The sequence below is a fragment of the Rattus norvegicus genome, chromosome 16 (assembly GCF_021556685.1).
Source record: "Rattus norvegicus strain SHRSP/BbbUtx chromosome 16, alternate assembly SHRSP_T2T, whole genome shotgun sequence".
Classification (NCBI taxonomy): Eukaryota; Metazoa; Chordata; class Mammalia; order Rodentia; family Muridae; genus Rattus; species Rattus norvegicus.
In genome coordinates, this window is record NC_141549.1 from 65165325 (window position 1) to 65191374 (window position 26050).

The 26050-nt window shown below is 45.5% G+C and overlaps 1 protein-coding gene and 2 long non-coding RNA genes across 4 annotated transcripts in view; all 3 read left to right on the forward strand.

Moving 5' to 3' along the window:
- Positions 1-26050, forward strand: part of Erich1 (glutamate-rich 1) — a gene marked incomplete at its 5' end in the record, with an annotated part of 52793804 nt that overhangs the window by 34294765 nt on the left and 18472989 nt on the right.
- The window catches only part of LOC102553697 (uncharacterized), a 30781-nt gene that overhangs the window by 1183 nt on the left and 3548 nt on the right, over positions 1-26050 (forward strand). For 2 of the 3 annotated variants that reach the window (XR_015640396.1, XR_015640397.1), the window contains 6 exons: positions 11104-11308; positions 13028-13183; positions 18166-18241; positions 22222-22347; positions 24262-24407; positions 25364-25642. This is a non-coding gene — a long non-coding RNA (uncharacterized LOC102553697). Of the gene's footprint in view, positions 1-9354; positions 9429-11103; positions 11309-13027; positions 13184-18165; positions 18242-22221; positions 22348-23818; positions 23964-24261; positions 24408-25363; positions 25643-26050 lie in introns of those variants that run through there. The other variant, XR_015640398.1, reaches the window with a different exon arrangement.
- Positions 1456-7436, forward strand: LOC148000589 (uncharacterized). The gene is made up of 2 exons (XR_015640395.1): positions 1456-1702; positions 5851-7436. It is a non-coding gene; the product is annotated as an uncharacterized LOC148000589 (long non-coding RNA).

Consider the following 26050-nt stretch of genomic DNA (forward strand, 5'->3'; position numbering starts at 1 on the left):
TATTAATTATTTTATAATTGTATAATTAGGCTCAGGGACCCCCCCAAGTTCATCTGACATGAAGTTCAGGTTTACTTTGTCAATGCAATACATGGCTCTTGACTCATAGTGGACGAGAGAGAGGTTATTCTGAAGCCAAATTAAGGGACCATATCACAGAAACACGGGCATAGGTTATCTCAAGTCTGTGTGCCAACATGGAAGCCGATTCATGGGGCTTTTGTGGTAACAGAACAAAGAAAGGTGTGCAACAAGACATTTTAAAAGCACACGGGTAGAAACATCAGAGGCAGGTAGGCAGGCGGAGGAGTCTCGGTGACAGGCCTCGGGTGCTATCTGATGGCAGTTTAGCACTTTAATTAGCAGAAAATAGAGTTTTGTTAAGTAATACATTCCAAAAGATTTTCAATCGGTAGTCAGCTTGTTAGGTGTAAGGAATAACTACCTAAGGGGCTAATGGTGGCCCAAGAGACATCGTAATTAGGCTCTGAGTCGGAAACATTCCAAACTCTCCATGGTCCTTGGAATCTTAACAGCCTTGGATGCTTCATCTCAGGAATTCTTGTTCTCAAATCTGGGGCAGGAGGTACACATGCCTGAGCAGACCTGGCTAAGGAGCGGCTCACCCACCCTCGAGACATCACCGCCTCGCTTCCTGGCTCCAGATCTGTCCTAAAAGGTGTCACAAACTCTCGTTCTATGAGACAAAACCCCTCGTGCTAGCAACAGTCTGAAGCCTTTTCCTTCACTGCTAATGAGACTTCTGAAGAAGTTCCAGTTCCTTGGGCTCCATTGTCCCAATAGTCCAGTAGCTAAAGGGCAGGACACATGTCTCTTTTTAGAATACCTTTGCTGAGGCTAGAGGGAGGACTTAATGGCTAAAAGCATTGGCTGTTCCTGCAGAGGATTCAGGTTGGTTCCCAAAACCCACATGGTGGCACACAGTGTGACTGTGACTCCAGTTTCAGGACTGGATCTGATATCTTCTGACCTCTACAGGCACCAGGCACACATGTGGCACACACACACACACACACACACACACACACACACACACAGAGAGATAGAGAGAGAGAGAGAGAGAGAGAGAGAGAGAGGCAAAACACTCCTGAAAGACCCACCCCATGAGTCTTAACTCAGAGTTGCAACAGGCTTGAACGAGCCCAGGCACGCCCAGATACCTAGGGCCGAGTCACCGTGAAAACTAACAGACCATAAAAGGAAAGGAATGCAGAACAGACCAGGAGTACCACTCACAGGCCACCTGGCAGGAAGAGATAAGCCCCCAGCCCCCGACATCCAGGACGCCCCAAACCTGCCAATGTGTGTAGCTATACCTTATTACCTCATCATGTGAAATAGCCAATCATATGTGAACATGTCTATGTGCCTCGTTTGAATCCACCAATCCCCGTAACTATGCATCTGCTTCTGTACGCCCGCTTCTGCTTCCCCAATCCCTATAAAAGCCCCATGCTGGAGCTGCTGGGTGCGCAAGTCCTCCGAAGAGACTGTGTGCCCGCAGGTACCTGTGTTTTCCAATAAACCCTCTTGCTGATTGCATCCGAGTGGACTCGGCTCGGTCATTGGGCGCTTGGGACTCCTCCTGAGGGAAAGGTCCTCTCTGGGGGTCTTTCATTATGGGGGCTCGCCCGGGGTTTGGAGACCCTCTGCCCAGAGACCACCGACCACCCACCGGGAGGTAAGCCGGCCGGCGTTTGTCTTGTCTGTTGTGTCTTGTCCTGTGAACGATCGATCAATAGGCTCAGATCTGGGGACTATCTGGGCGGGCCAGAGAAGGAGCTGACGAGCTCGGACTTCTCCCCCGCAGCCCTGGAAGACGTTCCAAGGGTGGTTGGAGGAGAGGGAGATCCGGATCCGTGGCACCTCCGTCCATTTTTCGGAGGGATCCGCACCCTTGATGACTCCGTCTGAATTTTATTGGAGTAGAGGATCCAAGACCCTCGCTGACTCCGTCTGAATTTTTGGTTTCAGTTTGGTACCGAAGCCGCGCGGCGCGTCTGCTTGTTACTTGTTTGACTGTTGGAATTGTTTGTCTTCTTTGTGACCTGACTGTGGTTTTCTGGACGTGTTGTGTCTGTTAGTGTCTTTTTGACTTTTGTTTCGTGTTTGAATTTGGACTGACGACTGTGTTTAAAATCTTGGACCGACGACTGTGTTTGAAATCATGAAACTGTTTGCTTTGTTCGTCGAAGAGTTTTACTTGGTCCCCTTAACGCTTAGTGAGTAAGAAACTTAATTTTGTAGACCCCGCTCTAGTGGCAGTGTGTTGGTTGATAGCCAAAGTTAATTTTTAAAACATAGTGTTTTGGGGGTTGGGGATTTAGCTCAGTGGTAGAGCTCTTGCCTAGCAAGCGCAAGGCCCTGGGTTCGGTCCCCAGCTCTGAAAAAAGGAAAGAAAAACAAAACAAAAACATATAGTGTTTTATCTGTGCTTATGCTCGCAGCCAGCTGTGATGAACTGGGAAAGATTTAAATTTTCCTTGGGAGTAAGGAATCTTAAAGGTGGAGTTTCAGCTGGTATGGCACTTAGTGCGTAGCTGCCTAAAAGATCAGAAATGCTGTTAACAGGCTATAAAAAAGGGACAGGCTGTGTTAGAAATGCTACAGGAAGAATGATCTAAAAGGGCTGAGAGCTAAGTGGGGCTATAAGGAAAACAAGAACAGGAAAGGAATTTCTGACATTTGCTCACAGTAGGAGAGCGCTCATTTAGAGAAGTTCTTTAAGGAAGCCTGCCTTATCTGCTGTCCTTATTCCAAGGGAGGAGTCAGTCTCCAACATTAAATTACTTTTCTCGCTGATCATCATTAACATGGAGAGTGCCTTTGGTCCTATCCCCACAGCAGCCAGTTCCTGCCCCTATGGTTAAAATGCCCCAGGTTGGGGGACAAAAAGAGCCCCTAAAATAGTTTCAAAGAATCTACAACTGTGAAGAACTTTGTTTTGCCAGTCAGGATTAATGTTTTCTTTTCCATGGGCCTATAGCCCACTGAGACAGTTTGGTAAAGGGCTGTTACTAAAGTCCTGAAAGCCCCAGGTGAACTGGTTACAATTCTTTTGTCAGCTGCTTAGTATCTAGCACCCAGGTTCTAACCATCTCTCCATCCTTTTGTTATTAGTTGTTACTAGAAGCCTAGTGTCATTTGGAGGCTGGTTCTCTTGAGAGGCAAAGCCACCAAGCTGACACTGAAGGGAGGTAGGTACTCCTTAAGGGAAAATCTAAGCCCAGAGAGACAGCCGGTAACAGCTAGGCTGCCTCTCTGCTCGCCTTTCTGTTTCATAGACAAAGCTTGTGCTTATATTTACAGTGGCCTTTTTGTCCAAAAAAAGGCCTCCTGGTTTAGCTGTGTGACTAAATGCTATTTGTCCTCTTCAGTGGACCTCTCTCCTCTAGATTCCCTTCTTGTTTTCTCACCATCCCACGTGAGATGCTTGTTAGTAACTGTTACAGGTCTTCTTTACCACCGAGGAAAGACAGAATCCTACTAGAGGCCTGAAAGAATGTTCCAGACATGGCTAGAAGGCCCTCACTTGTGCCTGCTCTCTTCAGACGCCTGGAGGTAGGGAGTGCCAGGTCTGCCCCCAGGCTCCAAGGGTGGGTCTCCTAGGGGCTGGAAAATGCCCCACCAATCTGGCTAAGATAAGGAAAGGGTATGAAGAGAAAGTTACAGAAATTTGAAGGGTTAAGCTAAGTTGCTGAGAGTTAGTATAAGTTACAGAGAAAGTAACGTTAAACAAAGAGAAAGAGAAAAGAAGGTAAAAAGAGCAGAAAGCTAGGGAAGAAAAGAGACAAAAAGAAGAGGAAGCTAGAGAGCTAAAGAGAGATAAAAGACAAGAGAGGAACATATACTGGCCACAGTAGTTAGGGAACCTAAGAAGACAGTACCTGGCAACAGAAGAGAATTCCTGGCTAAAGATCAGTGTGCCTAATGCAAAGGGAAAAAAAAGACACTGGGTCAGGGACTGCCCCAGAAAGAACAAGAGGGGACACTGGAGAGCCTCTCGGTCCTGGAGTGCTGGCTATGTGCAGAGATAGGAGGGAAGCCTGCCCAGTTGTTTTATGGATACAGGGACCCAATGCTCTGTGCTCCTATGCTCCAGTGGGCCAGTATCCAAAGACCTTGGGTACAGGGGCCTGCTGGCAACAAACAATACTTATGGACTGCCCGAAGAACAGTGGACCTTGGCGTGGGCCGGGTAACCCACTAGTTCATAGTCATCCCTGACTGCCCCCATCCCTTGCTCATGAGAAAATTGCTCCCCAAAATGGCTTGCGTGGGCTGAAATGGCTGGGTGAGGCCATGTGTATGCATATCTACAGACTGTGTATTCGGAGCTTAAGACCTGTCTCAGTGCACCAGTACCTGATGCTGGGAGATGAATGGCTTAGCGCTGTTCTACTTGGAACATATCACTCCTGCCAGCCGGGCACTAACAATTATCACCCAATCCAGGACTTAAACTGTGATAGAGTGGCTGATGTTTGCCTTTGAATAGAGTGTCCCAAAAGATGGGACCACTGGTCAGCTGCCATGGACTAGATTCTCCACCTGTTGGGGGCAATCTGGTCACCTTGCTGCCCAATCCTGACCTGGAGCCACCACAGCACGAGTGTCAAGCACTGGCAGAAGCCCATGGGTGGAGGAAAGACCTCTGTGACTGGCTGATTGACCCCTGCTGAAAGCCGAGGCTACCTTGTCCACAGACGGGAACAGTTCTCTTCATGAAGGTCAGAGATAAGTGGGTGCTGCCATGGTGGACAACACAATGTCATCTAGGATGGCTGAACCTCAACCCCCCAGTACATCAGTGCCGCAGATGCCTTTGCCATCTCTTGGATGCCCTGATGAAGCCAACAACTGTGAGTACTATTCATTGCTCAGGATATCAGGAGGGAAGAGATTCAGTGACATGGGGCAATAACGAAGCAGATCAAGTGGCTCGAAAAATGGTTATGCAGGAGCCCATCCTGGTTGCAGGCCTGCAAGAGACAGCCACTGAGAACTAGGATTGGACTAAGGGATGGCCTCACTTAGAAAAGGCCCAAATTGCTTAAAAGATAAAGGACAATGGCACACTTGTGGGGGAAGCTATACTCCCCCAGAGAACAAAGAAAAGACTCACTTTGCCAAATACAGAAATGGACTCATTTAGGAGATAAAAAGTTTGTCCAAGTAGTTAAGTGTATGTAATAGACTTTAAGATTTTAGCCAGAGAGACAGTAGAAAGTATAAGGTATGTCAATAAGTGAATGCTTAGCAAGCAAACAGGGCAAAGAGACCTAGAGAGTTTGGTGAAAAGTCGAAGTGAACTTCACTGAGATAAAACCAGAAAAATATAATCACAAGTATCTCCTAGTGCTTGTAGATACTTTTTCAGGAATAGATAGAAGCTTTCCTCACCAAACAAGAGACGGCCTCTGCAATCATCAAGAAGATACTGGAAGAAATCTTCCTCCGATTTGGAATGCCCAAGGTAATCTGGTCAGACAACGGCCCTACTTTCGTTGCCAAGGTAAGCCAGGGTGTGGCCAAGTATTTAGAGGTCAATTGGAAATTACATTGTATTTACAGACCTCAAAGTTCAGGACAGGTAGGGTAAATAAATAGAACTCTAAAAGAGACCCTGACCAAATTAACCATGGAGACTGGCGCAGACTGGGTGACACTCCTTCCCTCTTGCTCTCTTCAGAGCAAGAAATACCCCTTCCAGATTCAGCCTTACCCCCTTTGAGATCTTATATGGGGCCTCAGCCCCACTGACTGTATTAGATGATGTTACTGAACCAACATGTCATAGTGCCATAGTAATAATGATTTGTGTGCCAGGCTAAAAGACCTACAGGTGATACAGAAAGAAATCTGCTCAGAGCTGGCAGCAGCCTATGCCCTGGGGACCCCTGAGACATCTCACCAGTTCCAGGTCGGAGACTCGGCTACATACGATGGCACCGAACCCAGATACTCACTGGAAAGGACCGTACCTGGTGCTGCTGACCACCCTGACAGCCATCAACTCTCAGCCCTCACCAGCCGTGTACTAGCTGTTGGGGCTGAGAGCTGGGACCTAGAGGGAAAATCAGATCTTCAAAAAGCTCCCTAGACTTAATTTCATGTTTGCCCCGGGTTTTATCAAGATAGGTGTGGGGATAGGCTTGATTTCTATTACAAATGATGTAACATTGCATATGTTAGTACTCCTAACACTTCTTGGGACTGTGCCTCAGGGATCACAATCTGTACAAGTTTAGAAGTTCTAAAAGCTAGTCATGACCTTGGTGTGTAGGTTTAGATAGTGTCCAGATTGGAATCCTGATGCTAGAGACTTAGTAAGAAAAAAAAAAAAGAGTTGAGAATTACTTAAGGCTATCTAGGTGCTGCAAGGGCAGCACAAGGACATCTGCCATTGCCCTGCAATGCAAGGTTTATAGAGAATTCAGAACTGCCATTGACTCAGATATAAAAAGAGTGAAAGACTTTTTAGCTGACCTCCAAGAATACCTAACCTCCCTCTCAGAGGTAGTCCTTCAGAATAGGAGAAGATTAGACCTGATATTCCTTAAAGAAGGAACCTGTGTGCTACACTGAAAGAATGTTGTTTCTATGCAGACCATACAGGATTAGTGAGAGATAACATGGCTAAGCTCCGAAAACGCTTGGCCCAGAGACAGAAGCTGTTTGATTCCCAACAAGGCTGGTTCGAGGGGTGGTTTAACCGATCCCCTTGGTTTGCTACCCTGGTGTCCACCTTGATGGGACCCTTAATCATCCTCCTCCTAATCTTCCTCTTTGGCCCCTGCATTCTAAACAGATTGATGCAGTTCATAAAGAACAGACTCTCAGTCATTCAGACGCTTGTTCTCACCCAACAATACCAGAGGGTAAGACAACAGGAAGAGATTCCTTAGAATTCGATTTGAGTAAAGGATTTTACTCAAGTCTAAAAGAAAATGGGGGAAAATGAAAGACCCACCCCATGAGTCTTAACTCAGAGTTGCAACAGGCTTGAACGAGCCCAGGCACGCCCAGATACCTAGGGCCGAGTCACCGTGAAAACTAACAGACCATAAAAGGAAAGGAATGCAGAACAGACCAGGAGTACCACTCACAGGCCACCTGGCAGGAAGAGATAAGCCCCCAGCCCCCGACATCCAGGACGCCCCAAACCTGCCAATGTGTGTAGCTATACCTTATTACCTCATCATGTGAAATAGCCAATCATATGTGAACATGTCTATGTGCCTCGTTTGAATCCACCAATCCCCGTAACTATGCATCTGCTTCTGTACGCCCGCTTCTGCTTCCCCAATCCCTATAAAAGCCCCATGCTGGAGCTGCTGGGTGCGCAAGTCCTCCGAAGAGACTGTGTGCCCGCAGGTACCTGTGTTTTCCAATAAACCCTCTTGCTGATTGCATCCGAGTGGACTCGGCTCGGTCATTGGGCGCTTGGGACTCCTCCTGAGGGAAAGGTCCTCTCTGGGGGTCTTTCACTCCTACACATAAAATAAAGTAAAACAGTCTTTAACAGATCTCTGCTCCTGCCAAGGCTGTTACACACCGAGCTGTAAAGGGTAGGGAACAGGAGGATAAGAAGCTAACTAAGGCAGGGTAGAAAGGAAATTTGGGGGGCGTGAGAGGGGAGAAAAGCCTCCCTCCCAATCCTGGAGTCTTACTAAAGCTCCTCACCAGCTGAGTAACAAGAATTCCAGCATAATCTACATTTGCTGTAAAACAGGCAGTTCTGTTGGGTATAGATAGTTGGTGTTAAAGTAACATCCAGACCCAGGCTCTGAGTCTATAACCTCATGAGGGGCCCCTGATCCTCTCCCCAGAAATCACCTAAAACCACAAACAAGAGTCTTATCTTTGCAGTGTAGATGCCCTACCTCCCTGCACTTCAGATCTGTTGTTGTCCTGTCTGATGTCCCCCACCCCAGCTCTCGGTGACCTCATTTAGATTCCTCAATCAAACCCCACCAAAGTCCTCTATGTAACTATTGAAAGAAGAAGGAGGAGGAAAAGGAAGAAAGGAAGGAAGAAAGACAGGAAAGGATGGAGGCAGGGAGGAAGGGAAGGATGGGGGACAGAAGAGGGAGGGGAGAAGGGCGGAGCAAAGAATTAGGAATGGCGTCAGTATAGTATAAAGTAAAGACCGGAACTCCTTGAGACCAAGAGCAGGCTATTGAGCTAAGTGAAGAGCACTGGGCCAGGCATTTGTATCTGTTTCCACCATGTTCTTACCATAGGCTTTTCTAAACCACACTCCATTGTTGTATAGAGCCCAGTCAGGAAAGAGGTTTTGTTATTCATGGAGTCCAGTCTTTCTCTGTCAACTGGCTTCCTTTCAATGTTAATCTTGACACAGCTTTCTCCAATCTCCATTCTCCTGCCACGGTAGGAGTGTCTGTCGGGAATTCTGCAGATTATATCTGAGTTTATGCTAATGAGGAAACTCAATATTGGCCCTTAGATAGATTCAAGGAGGGACTGACCATGATAGATAGATCCCCGGTAAATTACTAAAGGGGTTGAGCTCCCAGACTCACTTACTAACCTTTAAGAAAGGGGAGGGGACTGGAGATGAAAATTTATTTACACACAAAATCGTTTAATCTATCATGCCTGAAAAATAAAAACTATGAACACAGAAAGGCAGGCAAACTTCCTGGATGTTGAGTACCCTGGCACACCAGGGGAGTTGGTGTGTCCTCTAATCAAAAGTTTAGGGCAAGCCCTCATTTCCAGAAAAAACTAGGCTTAGTCATTGGTCTCCGTATGGGAAATAAAGAGACTAGTCACAGAAAACCACAGAGAAAAGAGATTTAATCTGTGCAGCCATTTAGGGAAGAACAAAGGATTCAGTGACCTCCCCACCCCACCCCCAGGTCTAACCTCAGCTTATGACATAAACATCAGCTTAGAAAGAAGAATATAGACAAAGGGAGAGGAATGGGTGTGGTCAAGCAATAATGGCCAAGGTGAGCTCCGTTAATCCTGGTTCTGCAAAGCAGGGTGAAGAACTCCTCACTGACTGAAGAAACAAGCTGGTTCTGGGGTGGGAGGGGGATAGCCCTTGTTATTGTAGTCATTGCCTGCATGAGCAATTGTCCTGCAAGGTTTTGTTATTCATGGAGTCCAAGGACTACAGATTTTCCTCTCCACTTTAAGCCTCGACTACATTAAATAGACGTGCTCCTTGATGAATATCATAACCATGTCAGTTCAAGCCCCAGCCTGGTGCAAAATAAAGGCCGCTATCATGGTTGGAATATGAAATGCCCCGCTTCGGCTCCTGGGCCCTCAGCTGGTGACGCTGTTTGGGTTTGACACCTGGCCCTCAGCTGGTGACACTGAGAAGGTTGCAGACCCTTCAGGAGGTACAGCTGTGGGAGGAAGCGGTCACTGAGGTACGCCTTGAGGTTGTTTGTAGCTCGCTCTAGTTTCCTATTTGCTTTCTCTTCCTGATTGGCTGAGCAATGTGAGCCAGCCTTCTGCCCCTACCCACATATTTTCCCTGCCAGGAAGGAGCATATCCCTGTAACCTATATGAGCCAGCATAAGTCCGCCCTGCCCTAAGTTACTTTTTGTCAGGCATTTTGGGACAGCAATGGGAAGGGTAACTGTTCTCGTCAACTTCACACACACTAGAGTCACCTGGGAAGAGGGGACGTCAGTTAAAGAATTGCCTTCATCAGACTGGCCAATGGGTATGTCTGTGTAGAGTGGGTTGGCCTAACACTGCTTAGCACGGAGCCTGTGGGAACCTGCACCTAGTTCATTCTGATTGGTAAGTAAACCCCAGCCAATAGCAGGGAAGAAGAGAGGTAAGGGGGTGGGGCAGGTTGAGGGGAGATGGTGGTGGTGATGGTGGTTTGGGTTTCCCAGGCTGGAGACCTTGGAGAAGGAGAGAAAGGGGAGAAAGTAGCCATGGAGGAAGAAGAGGTAAAAGGGCCAAGAAAACGTGGCCCGGAGGGCTGCTCAACTGGGCCAAGAGCAGCCAAGATGGAGCATAGAAATTAGTAAGTAGTAACTCGGAGTTATAGATTAGGAAAGTGGATTCTAACAGCATGGAGGGTAGGCAACTGCCCAGCTACTGTGTTGCACACGGCACATTAAAAAACATAGGAGGTTGGGATTTAGCTCAGCGGTAGAGCGCTTGCCTAGCAAGCGCAAGGCTCTGGGTTCGGTCCCCAGCTCCGGAAAAAAAGAAAAAAAAATTGTAAAAAAACATAAAGGTTGTGTGTGTGTGTGTGTGTGTGTGTGTGTGTGTGTGTGTGTGTGTGTGTGTGTGTGTGTGTGGTTTCATCCGGGGACACAAAAAGGTCAAAGGCGGGAGGGAACCCCGCACTGGGATTTATTAAAATATTTGTACTACATCTGTGGAGGCATATTCTTGATGAGTGATTTATGGAAATGTTCAGTCTACTGTGGGCCGTGCCACTCCTGGGCAGATGACCCTAGGTGGCAGGTGGAGCAAGCCACAACAGGCAAGCTAGTGAGCGTCATTCTTCCGGGGTCTGTGTTCCGCTTCCGCCTCCAGTTCCAGCTTGAATTTCTGCCCTGACTTCCCTCAGTGATGCGCTCTGAGAGGGCAGCGTAAAGAATAAGTCCCTCCCTTTCCAGGTTGCCTTTTGGTCAAAATGTTTTATCATAGCAATAGAAAGCAAGCTAAGACCGAATCGAAGATACACAAAAGCACAGCGAAGAGGCCAGGCTTCCTTCCGTAGTGCTTTCAGATACGGTGAGGGCAGAAGTAAGGAGTCAATGCTTTTAGCAAAAGTAATTTCTAAATGCCTGCTGTACTCAGATCCCATTGACGCCAACGTTCCTATTACCAATGGTCAGGTTCTGACCAGCCTGCTCTTGGCCTCTTATTCAAAGAACTGAAATAAAGGCCCAAGTGGGTTGAAATGATAGCACAGACTAGAAGGAAATGTGCTCTTAAGAGTGACAGTGGCTGGGCCATGAACACCCAGGCTGCTGATTAGGAGTTCAAGAGGAAAAGTTTGTTGGTAAGGTACAATAGCATGGGTGGTTCCCTGTTCTGACTGACAGCTTAAGTCAAAACTTTTTCTATTACAGATGCTTCTTCTCATGATGTATCTGGATTTAATCATATGCACACTCAATTATGCATAAGCATAGTAAGGTACTTAGAAGAAGAAGTTTACTTTATGGTATATGTACTACAAACCAGACTAGGTTGTATCAGCACATTTCCCATGGTTCCAAGTTATATTAGAGGAAGTGTTGGGAAGAAAACAGATATTAACAGGAGGTTGCTAAGGTGAGTAATAATTTATATTGTTTAAAGCAGATAGACATGTAGCCTGGTATCTATGGTGATCCCAGGTTGCCAGCAGGTTGCTAGATGCATTGGTAAAAGGTGTGTGTGTGTGTGTGTGTGTGTGTGTGTGTGTGTGTGTGTGTAACATGCAAGTAAGAGAATGAGGTTTTCAAGTGCATTACTGAAAGAGGGGTGTGTGAATAGTCCAAACCAAGCGGAGTCCCTGGTCACTAAACTATCCCCTATGCTTAGAGGACAGTCTAGATTTTATTCTGGCTACCTATTTATGGCCTTCCTAACAAAGCAATGACAGTAAATATAGTGCTTTCCTGAGTTCTGAGAGTTGTAACATTTATCATATTTGGAGAAACTCTATCATATACGAGAAACTCTATGTTTAGAGTCAAATCAAACAGCTGTTTGGATGCCCCGAAGACCCTCTTTGTGACTAGTATCAGAAGGAAGGAGCGACCTTTCCCTTTAACCTGTGGTTTGAATTCTACACAGTTAATGTCAAAATCAGTTTGTGCTGTAAGACCTCCAGTTGGAGTCTGAGATGTTATCGGATCTTAATGCAGGACCCAATTCCCTGGGCTTCTCCATTAGAAAGACAGTAGCACAAGAAACAAATGCTGCCCCTGACTGACCCATCAAGGAGTAGGGAGCCAGACCAGGCAGCACCATGTCTTCAACCAATCCTGGAATATTATTGCCTTCCCTTCCCTAGGACTCTGTCCTGCAAAACAGGTCAGCTTAGCAATAGACAAAGGCACCTAGAAGTTCAAGATATATGGGTGGCCAGCCCTGCTCTTCACAACCAGTCCTTACACGAGGTCTCAGGAATCGGTCTTGATTGCTTTTAAATTCATACAGGTGTTTGCCTACAGCTATACATCTCTGTCTGTCTGTCTGTCTGTCTGTCTGTCTGTCTGTGCACAAGTGTGCCTGTTGCCTGTGAAGCCTCAGAGCTCATGGAACTGAAGTTATGTATGGGTGGTTGTGAGCTGCTAGGTGAGTGTGCTGGGAACCAAGTCTGAATCCTCTACAAGACAGGTGAGGGCTATCTCTTACCACTTAGCCATCTCTCCAACAGAGAACAGCATTTTAAATAAGCTCCTTCCGGTGATTCTGGTGCAGCCAACAGATAATTGTCTAAGTCAGCACCAGCCGCATGGTCCTGGTCCATGATGATGAGAACTGCCCAGTTTTCATTGGGAATCTACTGAGTCAAGCGTTCCATTGGACAGACTGGGATCCAGTATTTTTAACAAGCATTGCTGGGGATTCCTAGGAAATATAAGAAGTTGGTAGAGTGAGACCTGTAGCAGTTGCTTCCCAACTGAGACTCTAGGGCCATCAAGGTCAGCCAGCAGTACCAACAATAGGTGACAACTTGTTAGAATAGTGAAGTGGCTCCAGCCAGATCTCTTCAATCAGAAGCTCAGTGTGGAGTCTAGGGACGAGCAACAAAGCAAGCCTTCCAGGTGTTCAAACGCATGCTCAGTTTGAAAACCACGAAGCTCTAGAGACCCTAAGGTCTGAGCAGCATAGACAATTTGTCTGTACCTTGCATAAGCATTTCTAATCTCTGTCTTCCCTGAATTTGGTAAAGAGATCTTCCTGGAAATCCCACAACCTAATCCTCTGGGTGCTTTGATGTGATCTTACTTTTGATCCTCACATCAACCTCAAGACCCTCCTCTCTATCAACATTGACAGAAAGATCTATGTACTCAAGCCAAGTCAGCATGGAATGAAGACCTTCTCAATGTTAACTTCAAAGCAACCAGATTTCCAGAAGAAAAATCTCTACATTCTGTACAAAACTTCCTCATTTCTGAAGCTTCCTGGGCACAATTTTTCTCCTGTTGACAGGTAAGAGTATTTGCTGGCTTGCCTGGGATGGGTCCATGGGCTTGTTAAAACTCATAAACTCATATTGTCAGCAAGAAATTGGGAGTTGAACATGTCCTTTCTCACTTCATCAATTCAGAAACACTGTGGACCAGAGGGAGGTAATAACTTTTCAATTGCAACAGACATGGTAACACTGAGTTTGTGTAAATGCTTGATGAAGACCTTTGGGTGCTTTTGGCCAAGCCACACTACCTCAGATGTTCTCAGCAAAGCAAAGAGCTATCAAGTACCTGGTTCTCTAATCTGTAATCGGTAACTTCAGTTGGCCTTTCTGACGATCTGGGTGTACTCAGGGAATTCCAAATCTTTGGGAATGGGGTAAGTGTGGATTCAAGACAATGAAGAAGAGGAAGAGAGAAGAAAATAGTTTTCCCATCTGTTCAAGCTTCAGGAAAATAGCTCTTGATGTAGAGCCTGTCCTGTATGCTCAGTGCTTCTGTCATAGGCCAGAGTCCCCTTAGCACTTCTTGGTCTCATTAATAAGGGAATTTCATATCAGGGACAGAAGGGAGCTCAAAGACAGGATGTTGTGATTAGAGAGTGTGATCTATTGGTCAATGTAAAGGTGTTGGAAAGTGGAGATGCAAGAGTAGGAGATAGGAAGCTACCCTTTTAATAGAATAAAAGATTTAAAAAAAAAGATATGACTTGGAAAACAAAAGTGAGCCCAACAGAAACAGGAGACAATCTGGGTACACAGGGTTTTGCTCTGGTAGTTGAATTGAAGGGGCAGAAGAGTTGCCATCTTCCATTGGTGACTAGGGCTCTAAGAAGTAAAGTAATGTACCATCCTACAGGCCAACTGTTGAAGAAGCATTTAGCCTTAATCTTGCTCAGTTTAACTTTGGTAGTAAGTTGAAAGTTGTTCTCTGTGGTCGGGAATTTAAGATCGAAAGTGGGAAGGAAGAATTACCGTACTTCCTGTTAGGGGCTTCTCTCTAGCTCCATGGCTATTTGAAAGCTTCCCTCATGATTCATCTCCGACCTTACAATGAGCTCTAAGCAACCTGTGGCTCTTTATCCCTCACCTAAAGGCTGGTGCTAAAGTGTGTGTCTTGAGAGTTCAAAACCAAACACACTTAAAAAAAGATTTACTACTTTTCTATTATTTTATGTGTATGAGCGCTTTGCCTGCATGTTTTTTATGTGTACCCCATGAGTACCTGACATTTGCAGAGGTCAGAGGAAAGAAGGCTCTTGTGAAGGTGGGGGTACATAGATGTTAAGGGTGCTTGGAACCAAGCCTGGGTCCTCTGTAGGATCAGTGAGTGCTCTTGACTGCTGGGTCATCACTCTAGCCTCACGGATTAAATTTCGTAATCACTCTAATGTTCGAATTTTTGCAGCCTTCGTTCCTATGTCTCCTTTATTATGTCAGAGCGTTGTAGCTCAGAGGTCTTCCCCAGTCTCATGTGGCTCCAATTACATCACTGATGAGTTACATTATTTTCTTTCTCTAAGGCTCTGAGTAAGATCCATTTTCTTGTCTCTCTTCTGGAAGCTTCCCACATGACTTGGCTCATGACTCTCTTCCTTCTGGCCCAAACCTAACATGGGCAACTCGATTTCTGTTCCCATTACAATCCATCCACACCACAATCACGGAACATTTCTGTCTCCCTTTCTCCTCTTAAGGACACTTGATATTATAACAAGTCCGCCCAGATACTGCAGGTTTACTTTGTGTAGAGTCCACGGATTGGCAATCCTAGGTCCATCTGCAACCTTAATTCTCCTTTAATATGTAACATTGTATTTGCAGATCCCAGGAATTAAGATATTTGGAGCGTGTTTTCTATCACACTGGTCAATTGATATTTTTATTCACCCTGTCTCTCATGGTCTTCTCCACTGTCTCTAACCCCACTTCTTCTTCCCAACTATCCTATTTCCCATTCTCCCTTGATACATTATGTCTGTGATCCAATGAGTTTCATTAGGGTTTACAGGAGCACGGAAACCTCCTAATGGTTACTCCGCTAGAGAAAATGTCAATGTCTCTCCCACCCTTCTCTCCCCTCTAACTCTGAGGGAAGGGCAGAGCTTCATGAGCCCCCAGACTCTTCCCCTGGGATAGCATGCTGGTGGGCCGGATCTTGTGCAGGTCTTATACAAGCAACCACAGCCAGAGCTGATTTACTTTTAATCAAGCTATAGAAGGCCAGAGCTTAAAACTGAGTTTCAAGCAGCTTGAAAATCTTTCATGATCAATGCTTGAAATCTGCCTTCCTTTTACTTATTTTACTAATTAAAAAATAAATGACTTCTTTCCCAGATACTTCTATCCTGTATCCCAGACTACTCTCCCTCTCTCTAAGTCCAATAAAATGCCCTCAAGTTCTGCTCTGTGTCTTTTTTTATGTTTGTTTGTTTGTATGTAATGTATGTATGTATTTTTAATCCATGAGACCAAAGAAGTCACACACACACACACACACACACACACACACACACACACACACACAGAGAGAGAGAGAGAGAGAGAGAGAGAGAGAGAGAGAGAGAGAAGAGAGAGAGCACATTGATCAAGTCCAAACAATAAAGTAGGAACAGAAGTGAACCCTTCACTCCAAATTCCAGGCTCTTCTCATGAATCTGCTTCCAGCTAAGTTGCCCACAAAGTGCGATTTCTTTCCATTCCTAAATCAAGGATTTTAACCTTGACTGCAGATGAAAATTATGCAGGCTGTAAAGATATGAATAGTGGTTGTTCTTCTTCCACCTCTATCCAAACAGGAACGCTTGGAATTCAGGATGGGAGCACAGGGAGCTCCGTGGGTAATGCCACTGTGCAGACGGATGAGAACCGCTTTTCTAAATGGTTAATTTCCTCAAAATAATTGAGCTAACCAGGAATAGATTCTCTTCTTTGAGCTAATGGTGGTAATTTAATTCATTAAATTTCCCAAGCCTGTGATTGAATTATATTTAAAAGTTGGAGCAGAGAGAAATGGGAAAAAAAGAAGAGTTAGTTTTTGCTTAAAAGTCCATCTGTGGACATGCACATAGATGGATGCCAAGAGCTCAGCTCAGGAGCCTGCTTCCAACTGCACCCCACTCCCAGGGTTCCCTGAAACAGGGTTACATGAGTGCTTGAAGAAGGCAGGCAGGCTTAAGAGGAGCTAAAACCAATGGAAAGTTCATTATTCCAAACATTATTTTAGCAAGACAAGATTCCTCTTTAAATTTGAGGTTTCTATTTAAGGCATCCCCTATCATGCTCCCAAGTTGAATACAGGAGACGGGCATGGTCGTGTTAGGTTCTTGAATCTCAGCCAAGTTACAGAATATTCATTAAAGGCAAAAATAGATCTTTTAAGGGAGGTCTCTCTTTAAGAAAACAGAGCCCTCCTCCTCCCCAGTGAAAGCTTCCTCCTGTGAGCACTGCTTCTGGGAAGTCTCCCCTTTTGGTTTGGTTCCCTAAATGCTCCCTTTTACAAGACTTGGGAACAGCTACACTCCTGTTAGGAACAGATAGAGATGGGGGGGATGAATCCCACAAAGCCATAAAGTCTTCACCTCAAGACCAAAGTATCCCTTAACCCCCACCCCACCCTAACAACATGCTGGTGGACCTGGAAAATCTACAACAGGACCACATCCCCAGAAAACAGCCAATAACTTCAAGCCAAGCCAAGAAGGAGCTTACAGATAAGCACCTTCCGGGGCAAGGTCCCTGGCTGAATATTTTCCCATGCCTTACATATTTAAAAGACATTTATTCAGTGTAAAATTTCAGTATTATAAATCTATGGTTAGAGTGCATTTTTTTCCCCCAGCAAAGCCCTTCCGGACAAAATCCTGGAGCCACTCACCACCTTTCCAGATGAAATGAGAAAGTTCAAAAGCTACAATTCAGAGAGGAAAACGTCTCCAAGAAAGATGTTAAGTTGCCAGAATTCTTAGCCTGGAGGAAGTGACTGTAGGAAATTGTCAGCCATTGTCTTTCACAGACTACAGAGAGATTGCATGGCAAGCAGCTAAGGGCTATTTTACAAAAAAGGAAAAAGAGAAGAAGAGAGGGAGGGGGAGAGGGGAGAGAGAAAGAGAGAGAGAGAGAGAGAGAGAGAGAGAGGAGGGAGAGAGGGGGAGAGGGAGAGAAAAAAGGAAGAAGGGAAGGAGGGAGGGAGGGAGGAAGAAAGGAAGGAAGGAAGGAAGGAAGGAAGGAAGGAAGGAAGGAAGGAAGGAAGGAAGGAAGCAAGCTTAGTCCAAATGCCATGGGAGAGGTTTGGAGAGACCACCATACCAACTTCACAGAATCAGCAAAAATTCTCTTCTTTGCAGCTTTAAGATAAAAGACAACACAGAAGGCATTGCTGCATCATTACCAATATTTTGTGTGTGTGTGGGGGGGGGTTAATGAAGACTTTACAGTGACATTTACAGTAGCATGACAGACTCATCAAATGGGGAACCCCAACTAGCTTGCATGAGTGAAAATCTAAGGGGCAGGCTACAGGGATCTCTGGATTCACAGGTTCACATTAAAGCCAGAAGATTATATTGTTTGTGTGTGTGTGTGTGTGTGTGTGTGTGTGTGTGTGTGTGTGTGTGTGCATCTTTGCATGTATGTGCACATGTGGAGATCAGAAATCAGCATCGAGTATCTTCCTCCTAATACTCTCCACTTTATTTATTGAGGCAGGGTATGTCACTGAAGCTGGAGCTCATCACTTGGGCTAGACAGGCTGGCTAAGGAGCTTCTGGAATCTGTCTCCACCCCCAACCCTTCTAACCACCCCCCATCTCTCACTATAGGCACAAGCAGTCATGCATGGTTTTTATGTGGGTGCCAGAATTTGAACTTAGATCCTCATGCTTGTCCATCAAGCGTTTCACTGATGGACCAATCTTTCTAGACCCTATGTTGTCTCTTTTCTATGTTCATCCTGCTTAGCTTTGTTGTCTCAAAAGCTTCTTCAATATCTACATTCAAACAGGGCCCAGCCTGGACCACTCGAAGGCCAGCAGAGAACTTCTCAGTCAAGTCAGGTTGAGTCACAGCCCCACGTAAAGGTAGGAAAATTTATGCTGGCAGAACCCAACAATCCCTAGACATTTGAGGAGCCAACACAGACAAAAAGGTGAAACAGCAGAGACAACTGCAGAGGACACAGCAGAGACAACTGCAGAGGACACATCATACACCATCACCCTATGCTTGGCTCCAACTGGGAGCTGAAAACTAGGAACAAAATTTAAACAGACAAGAACATACCAATCTCCCCAAATGATACCTCAGTGTGTGAGCCTATGTGTCTGTTTATGTGTACATGTGTGCACAAACATCTGTGCTGAAGACACATCTACTCTCTGATGCCTTCTTACATTGTCCCAAAACAAGAGTCTACCTTGTAATCAAACCAGCAAGCAGCCCTAAGGATGCAGTCTACAGAGGTGAACCTTATAAAGCACAGATCCAGCTAGAGGAAAGCAGAGAATGGCTTGGGAAAGATAGAGAGAGAAATGGGAGATGGCTAGTGTACCATGGGGACTTAGAAGATCCATTCATCTTCAAGGTAAGTGTGGCTTAACTCACTTTTAGAATCTTTCCTCCAATATCAAAGGTTAGGAAGTCTACATCTCTCTCCTGGAGTATGTATATGTGTGCCTATGTGTGTGCATTTGATGATGTATCTAGACTCAGAAATCAGACTGAGCTGGAATGTGGCCCTGCAGCTCCCTCGAAATGATTATGGACAAAAAGTACTTGATTCTGTCAAGCTTTAGTTTCCTCATCTATAAAATGAGACTAAGGGACAAGAAGATGGCTCATCGCATAGAGGTGATTGCTGCCAATCGAGACAACCTGAGTTTGATCCCTGGGGCCCTCATGGAGGAAAGAAAAAAAAACATGATTCCACAAGTTTTCCTCTTCCACATTTACGCATGGCACACATTCAGCTCCATGCACATGGTGTCCACACACCCACAGACACAATAATAAATAACTGTGTGGGATGATGTCACAGGTGGGGCAGGTACAAGATAGGAGGAGGCCTGTCATTGGATGAGAAGGAAGGATGGGCGAGAGAAAAGTTTGAAGGAGGAGGAGGAGACTGGAACGAAGAGAGAGGAAAAGGAGAAGCCGTGGCAGGACAACAGAGGCTGACGTAAAGATTCCTCTCTGTGTATTTACAGGTTGTTATTAATGTCCTCAAGGGATGGATGGTACCGAGCTTTGTATGTTTAAGTGGGCAATTATATCTTATCAATTGGGTCAAAGGTTATTGTGTTGTGTGTTCTTTTATGTGATGGTTTGAGTGTAGGAAAGTGTGCGGTGGCAGGAGACACTGGGCCGCCGCGGAGTTGGGATGTGTTTCCGCCAAGATATATAGCAGGTATCTTGGGGCACCTCGGTGCAGGACCTAGAGAGGTAAAAGATCACTATACATTTTTTATTTTTTATATTTTTACAACAACATAACTGTAGTATAAATTTTATTTTATCTATCTTATTTATTATTATTATCTTTATTATATTTCAATGTGCCATATAGGTGTTTACCTACATGTATATCTGTGTACCACGGCTGTGCTGGCTGCAGAGGTCATAACGAGGCACCGTATCTCCTGGGACTAGAGTTATAGCCTATTGTTGCAGGATATTTGATCACACCGTGAACCCTGAGGTTGTGCTGTTTACTTGGGGCGGGGGGGGGGGGCTGTTTTATTTAGGGTGTGGCTCTTTAGCACACACCTTTAATCCCTCTGGCTGGAATTAAGACTTGTCCTTAGTGTATCTTTAATCGCAAACAATGAGAGTTAAGTTGTAGGCGGTGGCTCTGATGCTAAGATCCTGTTCCCCCATTGGTTCTTAATCCATCAATAAAGATGCTAGCAGCCAATGAGCTGGGCAGAATGGGCGGGACTTCTAGGTCCCTGCAGGCAAACTAAAATTGGGAGAACTGGGGAAGAAGGAGGCTATAGTGGCAGGAGATAAAGCCAACCAGCCTTGTGAGTTTTCAGTTGGAGTGGCCAATGGCCACTCTATCCGGTTATGCCTGAGGTCACAGGGGAGGTTTAGGAGTGCCCAGTCATCGAGTTAGCAAAGGCATTTAAGATTAAGTAGCGTGCGTGCATGCATTGTTTCTTGTGGATCCAAGGGCTGGTAGCATGGTCTACCCGGAGCTTAAAGTGGGGAGTAAAATCTACATGCTGCATCCTTGTATGTTTGAAAGTGCTGTCTAGTTGAGTATCGGACAAAGTGACAAATCAGAGAAAGACTTGACAGTATAAGATAAGCACAACTCTCATGAGAACGGAGAGGTGACTTAGAGCAGGACACAGGAGAAGGGGGCAGTTTTACTGGGACAGTTGTACAGACACAGGTTGCAGAGAGAGAGCAAGCTAGACACAGGTAAAGACAGAACAAACCGTAGAATGAGAAAGAGCAGAAAATTAGAGGAGATTGCTGTAGTTAGTTTGAGGCCAAGCAGAACAAATCAGTTAGAAGCTGAGAGAAGCCAGACTGAACCAGCTTGGAGAGGAGTTTGAGCCACAACAGCTTTGACCAGCCAGCCAGAGCTCAGAAAGAACTAGGAAGGGGTGAGCTCATTCAGCAGCAAGTCTCAGGGGCTGAAAACACTCTAGGCCTAGATTAGATTGTAGAGGCTAGAAGTTTCCAGGACTAGGTCTAGGTTAGCAGATGAAGGCAGTAAGCCTCCACGAGGACAATTACATCAGGCAAGTAAAGGTTAGTTTTATTTGTTGTGAGTGGCTATGAGGATTCTGGGAATCAAACCCAAGTCCTCTGAAAGAGTAGCCAGTGGCCTTAACTACTGAGCCATTTCTCTTGATGCAGTAAAAAAATCATTTTCTATCAGTTCCTGCACTGGATCCGCTGGCTCTGGCTGCTATTCTGCCACTCGGTTCACAAGCCGTCCTCTCCCAGCTGTCTCCCTTTTAGTCACCCCCTCCAAGTGGCCCTCTAGGCGGTAGTTACCATGCCTGACACACAAACGTCTCGTTCTGCAGGCCCTGCGCATTCTCACTCCGCGAGGGTAACAACCAGATCCGCGTGCTCCAACTGCCTCTCAGCCATTTCTTTCCCACACTGTCCTCTTTAGCCCGGTAAATCAAAGTTCCAGAAACTCGTAATTTAGCAATTAGATTTACATGTTAAATTCTCAATCCATAATTCAGCCACCCAATAAATTCACTGCCAACTGATAAAGATATAAACCGCCCACCTAGACAAGATAAAATTGATCTAGTTGACCTAAACCTGAACTATCCTCCTCCATGGACTCCATCTTGATTCCCCTCCTTCCTCCTCTCTCCCGCCTTACAAAAACTTTGTCCCCACCCCACTCTCTACTGTCCAATCATATATAGCCTTGCCATCAAACTACATCTTCAGCCACTGTAATATAAATTTTAAAATTAGTATACCATGAGCTACTTTAAAGGGGATTTGTGTCATGAGATCGTAGATATAATATGCTCAGCCCAGGCACAAGGCGTGGACACAGGGAAGACCGTCCACTTGGGACTGGACTTTTCTGAGCAACATTTGAACAATGATGTCTGTTTGTCTCCCAAGAAAAGACAAGTTTAGGACCAGCTGCTTCTAAATTCAGATGTAGAATAAAGACAGACAAGAGTCTCTCAGGCCGGCTAAGAGTACATCAAACCCACATATCAGCAGCCACCTTGAACAGAGTGTCTTCAAGGTGCCCTCAGATAAGAGGATGATAACTCCTTCACATGTATATGACCAAGGGCAGTTTCTGGTCACTTCCCCCAAGCGAAATGCTTGCTGTGTATAGGATGGATGATGGCTGGCAATGCTGAAGAGTTGTGGAGATAAAAGTAATGTCATAAGTGAAGTTAACACCACCAACTCTACCCTTGGAAATAATTAACATTAAACGTTTTATTTGTATTTATTTCACAACAGTAAAAATCATGTCGTTCTCAAAGATATTCTCCCAGCAACAAAACAAAAAAAACAAAACCTATCGGAACAAAACGTCTTCTTTTTTTTTTTTCAGTCTGCTGAGGTCACTGTAGCAGAGCCAGAACAGTTGAATTGTATAAGCCACAGAATTTTATATCAGCGCTACTGTGAGGGGAAGCCTAGATCAAGTCTTACGCACTGAGAAAGGATGTCATATCTGGTAAGGGCTCGCTGGCTGATGACAGGCTAATTCCCTGCTGTGTCCTCATATGGCCTTTGCTTGCTGGGTACATGGTGTGGGGGAGGAAGAAAGGGCATATTTTCTTTCTCTATTGGACAAGGAACCAACTTCTATGACTTAATTGAACCATAAGACCCTCCTAAAAGGTCTATCTGTAATCATACTGACATTCGGGTTCAATTCTCAACATGAAAGTCTGGGAAGAACACAAAGCTGCCAATGAACCCTGGTCCCACAAGTCTCCATGACTAAAATTCTCCAACCACCACTAAATACTCTTAGTCATCAAAAGCCATGAGTTCAACCCCATGAAGCAACGCCTTAGAAATGTGTGCATACACTCATGCTCACCAGAAGTCCTGTACATAATATTCAGAGCCCCTGACACAAGACAACCAGAGCGTATCTCCTATGAGACAGAGCAAATTCTAATACAACCCTGTACCCACATGGTCCACAGAATTGAAAATGACCCGCAGTGTGGGTGAGTCTTACAGACGTAATAGAAGAAGGGAAAACCCAATAAAGTACATCGTGTGTTACTGTATTGACATCGAGCTGAACATTAGGTAAAATCATGGTCTCGAAGTCAGGGCTATGCAGGGGCTAGGAGAGAAAGCAGAGCGAAGGCTCTGGGGTCCTGGGCCTGTCTGCTGACCTACTTCCAGATCTGATGCTAGCTGCACGTGTGTGTAAGCATTCCTTGAGCTCAGGCTGTGTAATCTCTGTGCTTTCCTCTAGACAAGTGAACTTGAGCATTGCAGAGGTTAATGGCTTAGGACCAGTGCAATTACACATTCCACGTGTAGCTTTTGACTCCCCGTCTTAACTACATATAGCCTCCCTGACAGTGATAACTAGCAACTGGCTGACCAGAGCTTTACTGACGACATAAACAGGTATTACACGTATTCAGTATGCCATAAGTGGTTAGATACAGTGAAAGATATGACGTGCGAGAGCACCAAGAGGTCCCTTTTTACTGCCATGTGCAATTTACTTAGGGGACGAGCTGCTTCGGCAGAATGATTGGCGTTACAGGGCAGATGCTTGGTACCTACCCTGGGGCTCACTGCCATGGCAGCAGGAAATGATAATGGAAAGATTGCTGGAACCCATTGCTGAGTGTTAGATCTGAATTAGCCCCGTTAGCTCTATCCAGGGAAGGCTTAGCTCTTAGCCTGAGGTGCTATCGGGAAGTGGGGGATAACTAAGAAGAAGGAGAGGCGTAATATAAGGAAGTTAGTGTTGACGTTTTTTAGCCTCTTCCTGTTTCTGTCTTTGCTACTTGGTCACATGAGGTGAAGAGATCTCTGGCCCATGATCCTGCCATGACATACTATGCACCCAACGGGTCCAGAGAAACAGGGCCCAAACACTGAAACCTCAAAACTGAGGGAATATTGACCTTCCTTTCCTTGTGTTGACTACCTCCTGTGTTTTGTTTCAGTTATGGAAAGCTAAGACACCCATTGAATAGTTCTATGCAGTATAATTAACACTGTGCCATTTCCGTGTGTTTGCATCCCCTCAACCGCAGCTGGCACCAAGTATAATCTGAATAAAATTCTTGAATAAAATTTAGCTTTTTACAACCTACTCATGTCTTTTATGATAGTCAACAGTTATAGTCGTCTACCTACATACTATATATGTTAACGACATAACTAGATTTTTATTAATTTGTACCCATACCTCTAGGCTCCACAGACAAGTTTTTTGTTGTTTGTTTTTGTTTTTATTGTCACAATTCTCAAAAGACTGTAATTCATACTATCAAGACCTGCCAAGTTCCAGCCTGTGTTGATTAAAGGTCAGCTGGACATGCCCGATTTTACTAAAAGTTCGTTTTCACAGAGCCTTCCGTCCCTCACACACTGAAATTTGTTTCAGGGCATTGCCCTTCTCCTTTAGGAGGGCCCGTGTGCCTTTTGTAGGCCCAGGACATGAGGTCAGGATGGGAAACGACACAAAAGGACGGCTAGCTGCAAGGCCTCATGGGAGAAGGAGCAGCGTGAGGAGACCCGGATGCAGAGCAGGTGAGAGAGCAGAAGCTTCACTGAACGGAGCCTAGGCAAAGAGGGCCAAATTAATACAGAGTAAAAGTTGGGCTTTGGGGGAAGGATTTTCTAAAAGAGATTACGACGGATAGAGTAGAAAAAAGAAATTGCTTTGGCAGAGTCATTTCAGCATTGCAAATGCACAGAAGACGATCTTCGGAGGGAACGTGGGTTCACAGAGAGCAAATGCAAATCAGGACTGGCTGGCTTCGTTCTCATTTGCATCTGAATCCGCGGAACAGTTCCTGCGAGACAAGAAGTGCAGAACGTTCTGTCACCTTGCCCAGCAGACAATGCTGTTGCTGCTGCTGTCACCAGCCGCCTGTTAACAGCATTACCAACTTTGAAAGCTAAGGGAAGTGGATATGTACTCCACACAGACAGGATCTGCTGTACTTTTTGGCTGAACCTGACTGGACCGTTTGCTAACCAGACACTTTTTCGTTTGTTTGTTTTTTTTTTTTTTTTTTTTTTGAGCTCCAACCTATGGCTCTAATTACTGTCTTTGTGCACGCAGGACCAGAGGTATGTGTCCCGCTCTGCACAAAAGATGAAAGCTGGAGGAAGGGAAGACTGGTGTTGGGTGTGGGAGTCAGTCTCGCAGCGTAACTGGGAAGGTGGGCTAGGAAAAGTTTGCTTGCTCCAAAGGAACGCTGAGATTTGGGGCTTTGTTTGTTTGTTGTTTTATGTTATCATTACCCTTGTCACCTTCCCATGATCAGTCACGAAGCACTAGGCACTGATGTGTGACTTCACACGCATCGTGTACTGTTGGACAACTCTGATTATTTCCAGGATATTGTAAGGCGGAGGCTCAGAAACAATGAATAATTTACCCAAGGACACACAGCCACTATATGAGAGTCTGGGGTTCTATTTCGTGATTCCAGAAGTCATTTTCACTTACTTCCTCATTTACTCCTCACTCCGTTTAGCTGTCTCCAGAGCAATTACAATTTAGAGGAGATTGAGAGACCAGGAAATGAATCCAAAGGCCAGAAAATCAAAGCGAAAAGGCAATGACATTTCCAGGAAGGACAACGATACAAGAGGAAGATTTGGAATATCCCATGCAAAGATCTCAGTACTCTGGTTGCCTGTTGCTAGTGTTTGGATGGGGTTTATGCCCCGATGATTTATTCATCGACAGCTTGGTTGTTAGTGTGACAATACTAAGAAGCGACAGACCCTTAGGAGACAGAGCCCGCAGCAAGGTAATTAGGCCATCAGGGAACCGATGCTGTTCTCATGGAGTGAGTCCTTTCCAGGGAGGTTTGCTTTCTACCCTGCCCTGGGATTTCTTCCTCTTGCACGTCCTTCTGCCGTGATATCATCTACCATAACGTGATGCTGAGGAGCTCTTGCCACAATTAATGCTGTGCTATGTGGGCCAGGTCAAGCATGGAGAGAGAGAGAATTCAGTGCCAAAAGTTTGATGAGCAGGGTTGACTACCAGTGGGAAAACGTATCCAGGAACCAAGTCTCCAGAGGCAGAGGTACTGTGAAGTAAGGTTGCAGGACCTCGTTGGTAGAGACCCTTTCCAAAGACCTATGCCATACACTGATGATGTACCCATATGGCGACATAGTAGACAACATAGTTCCCCTTGACGTCTTAACTC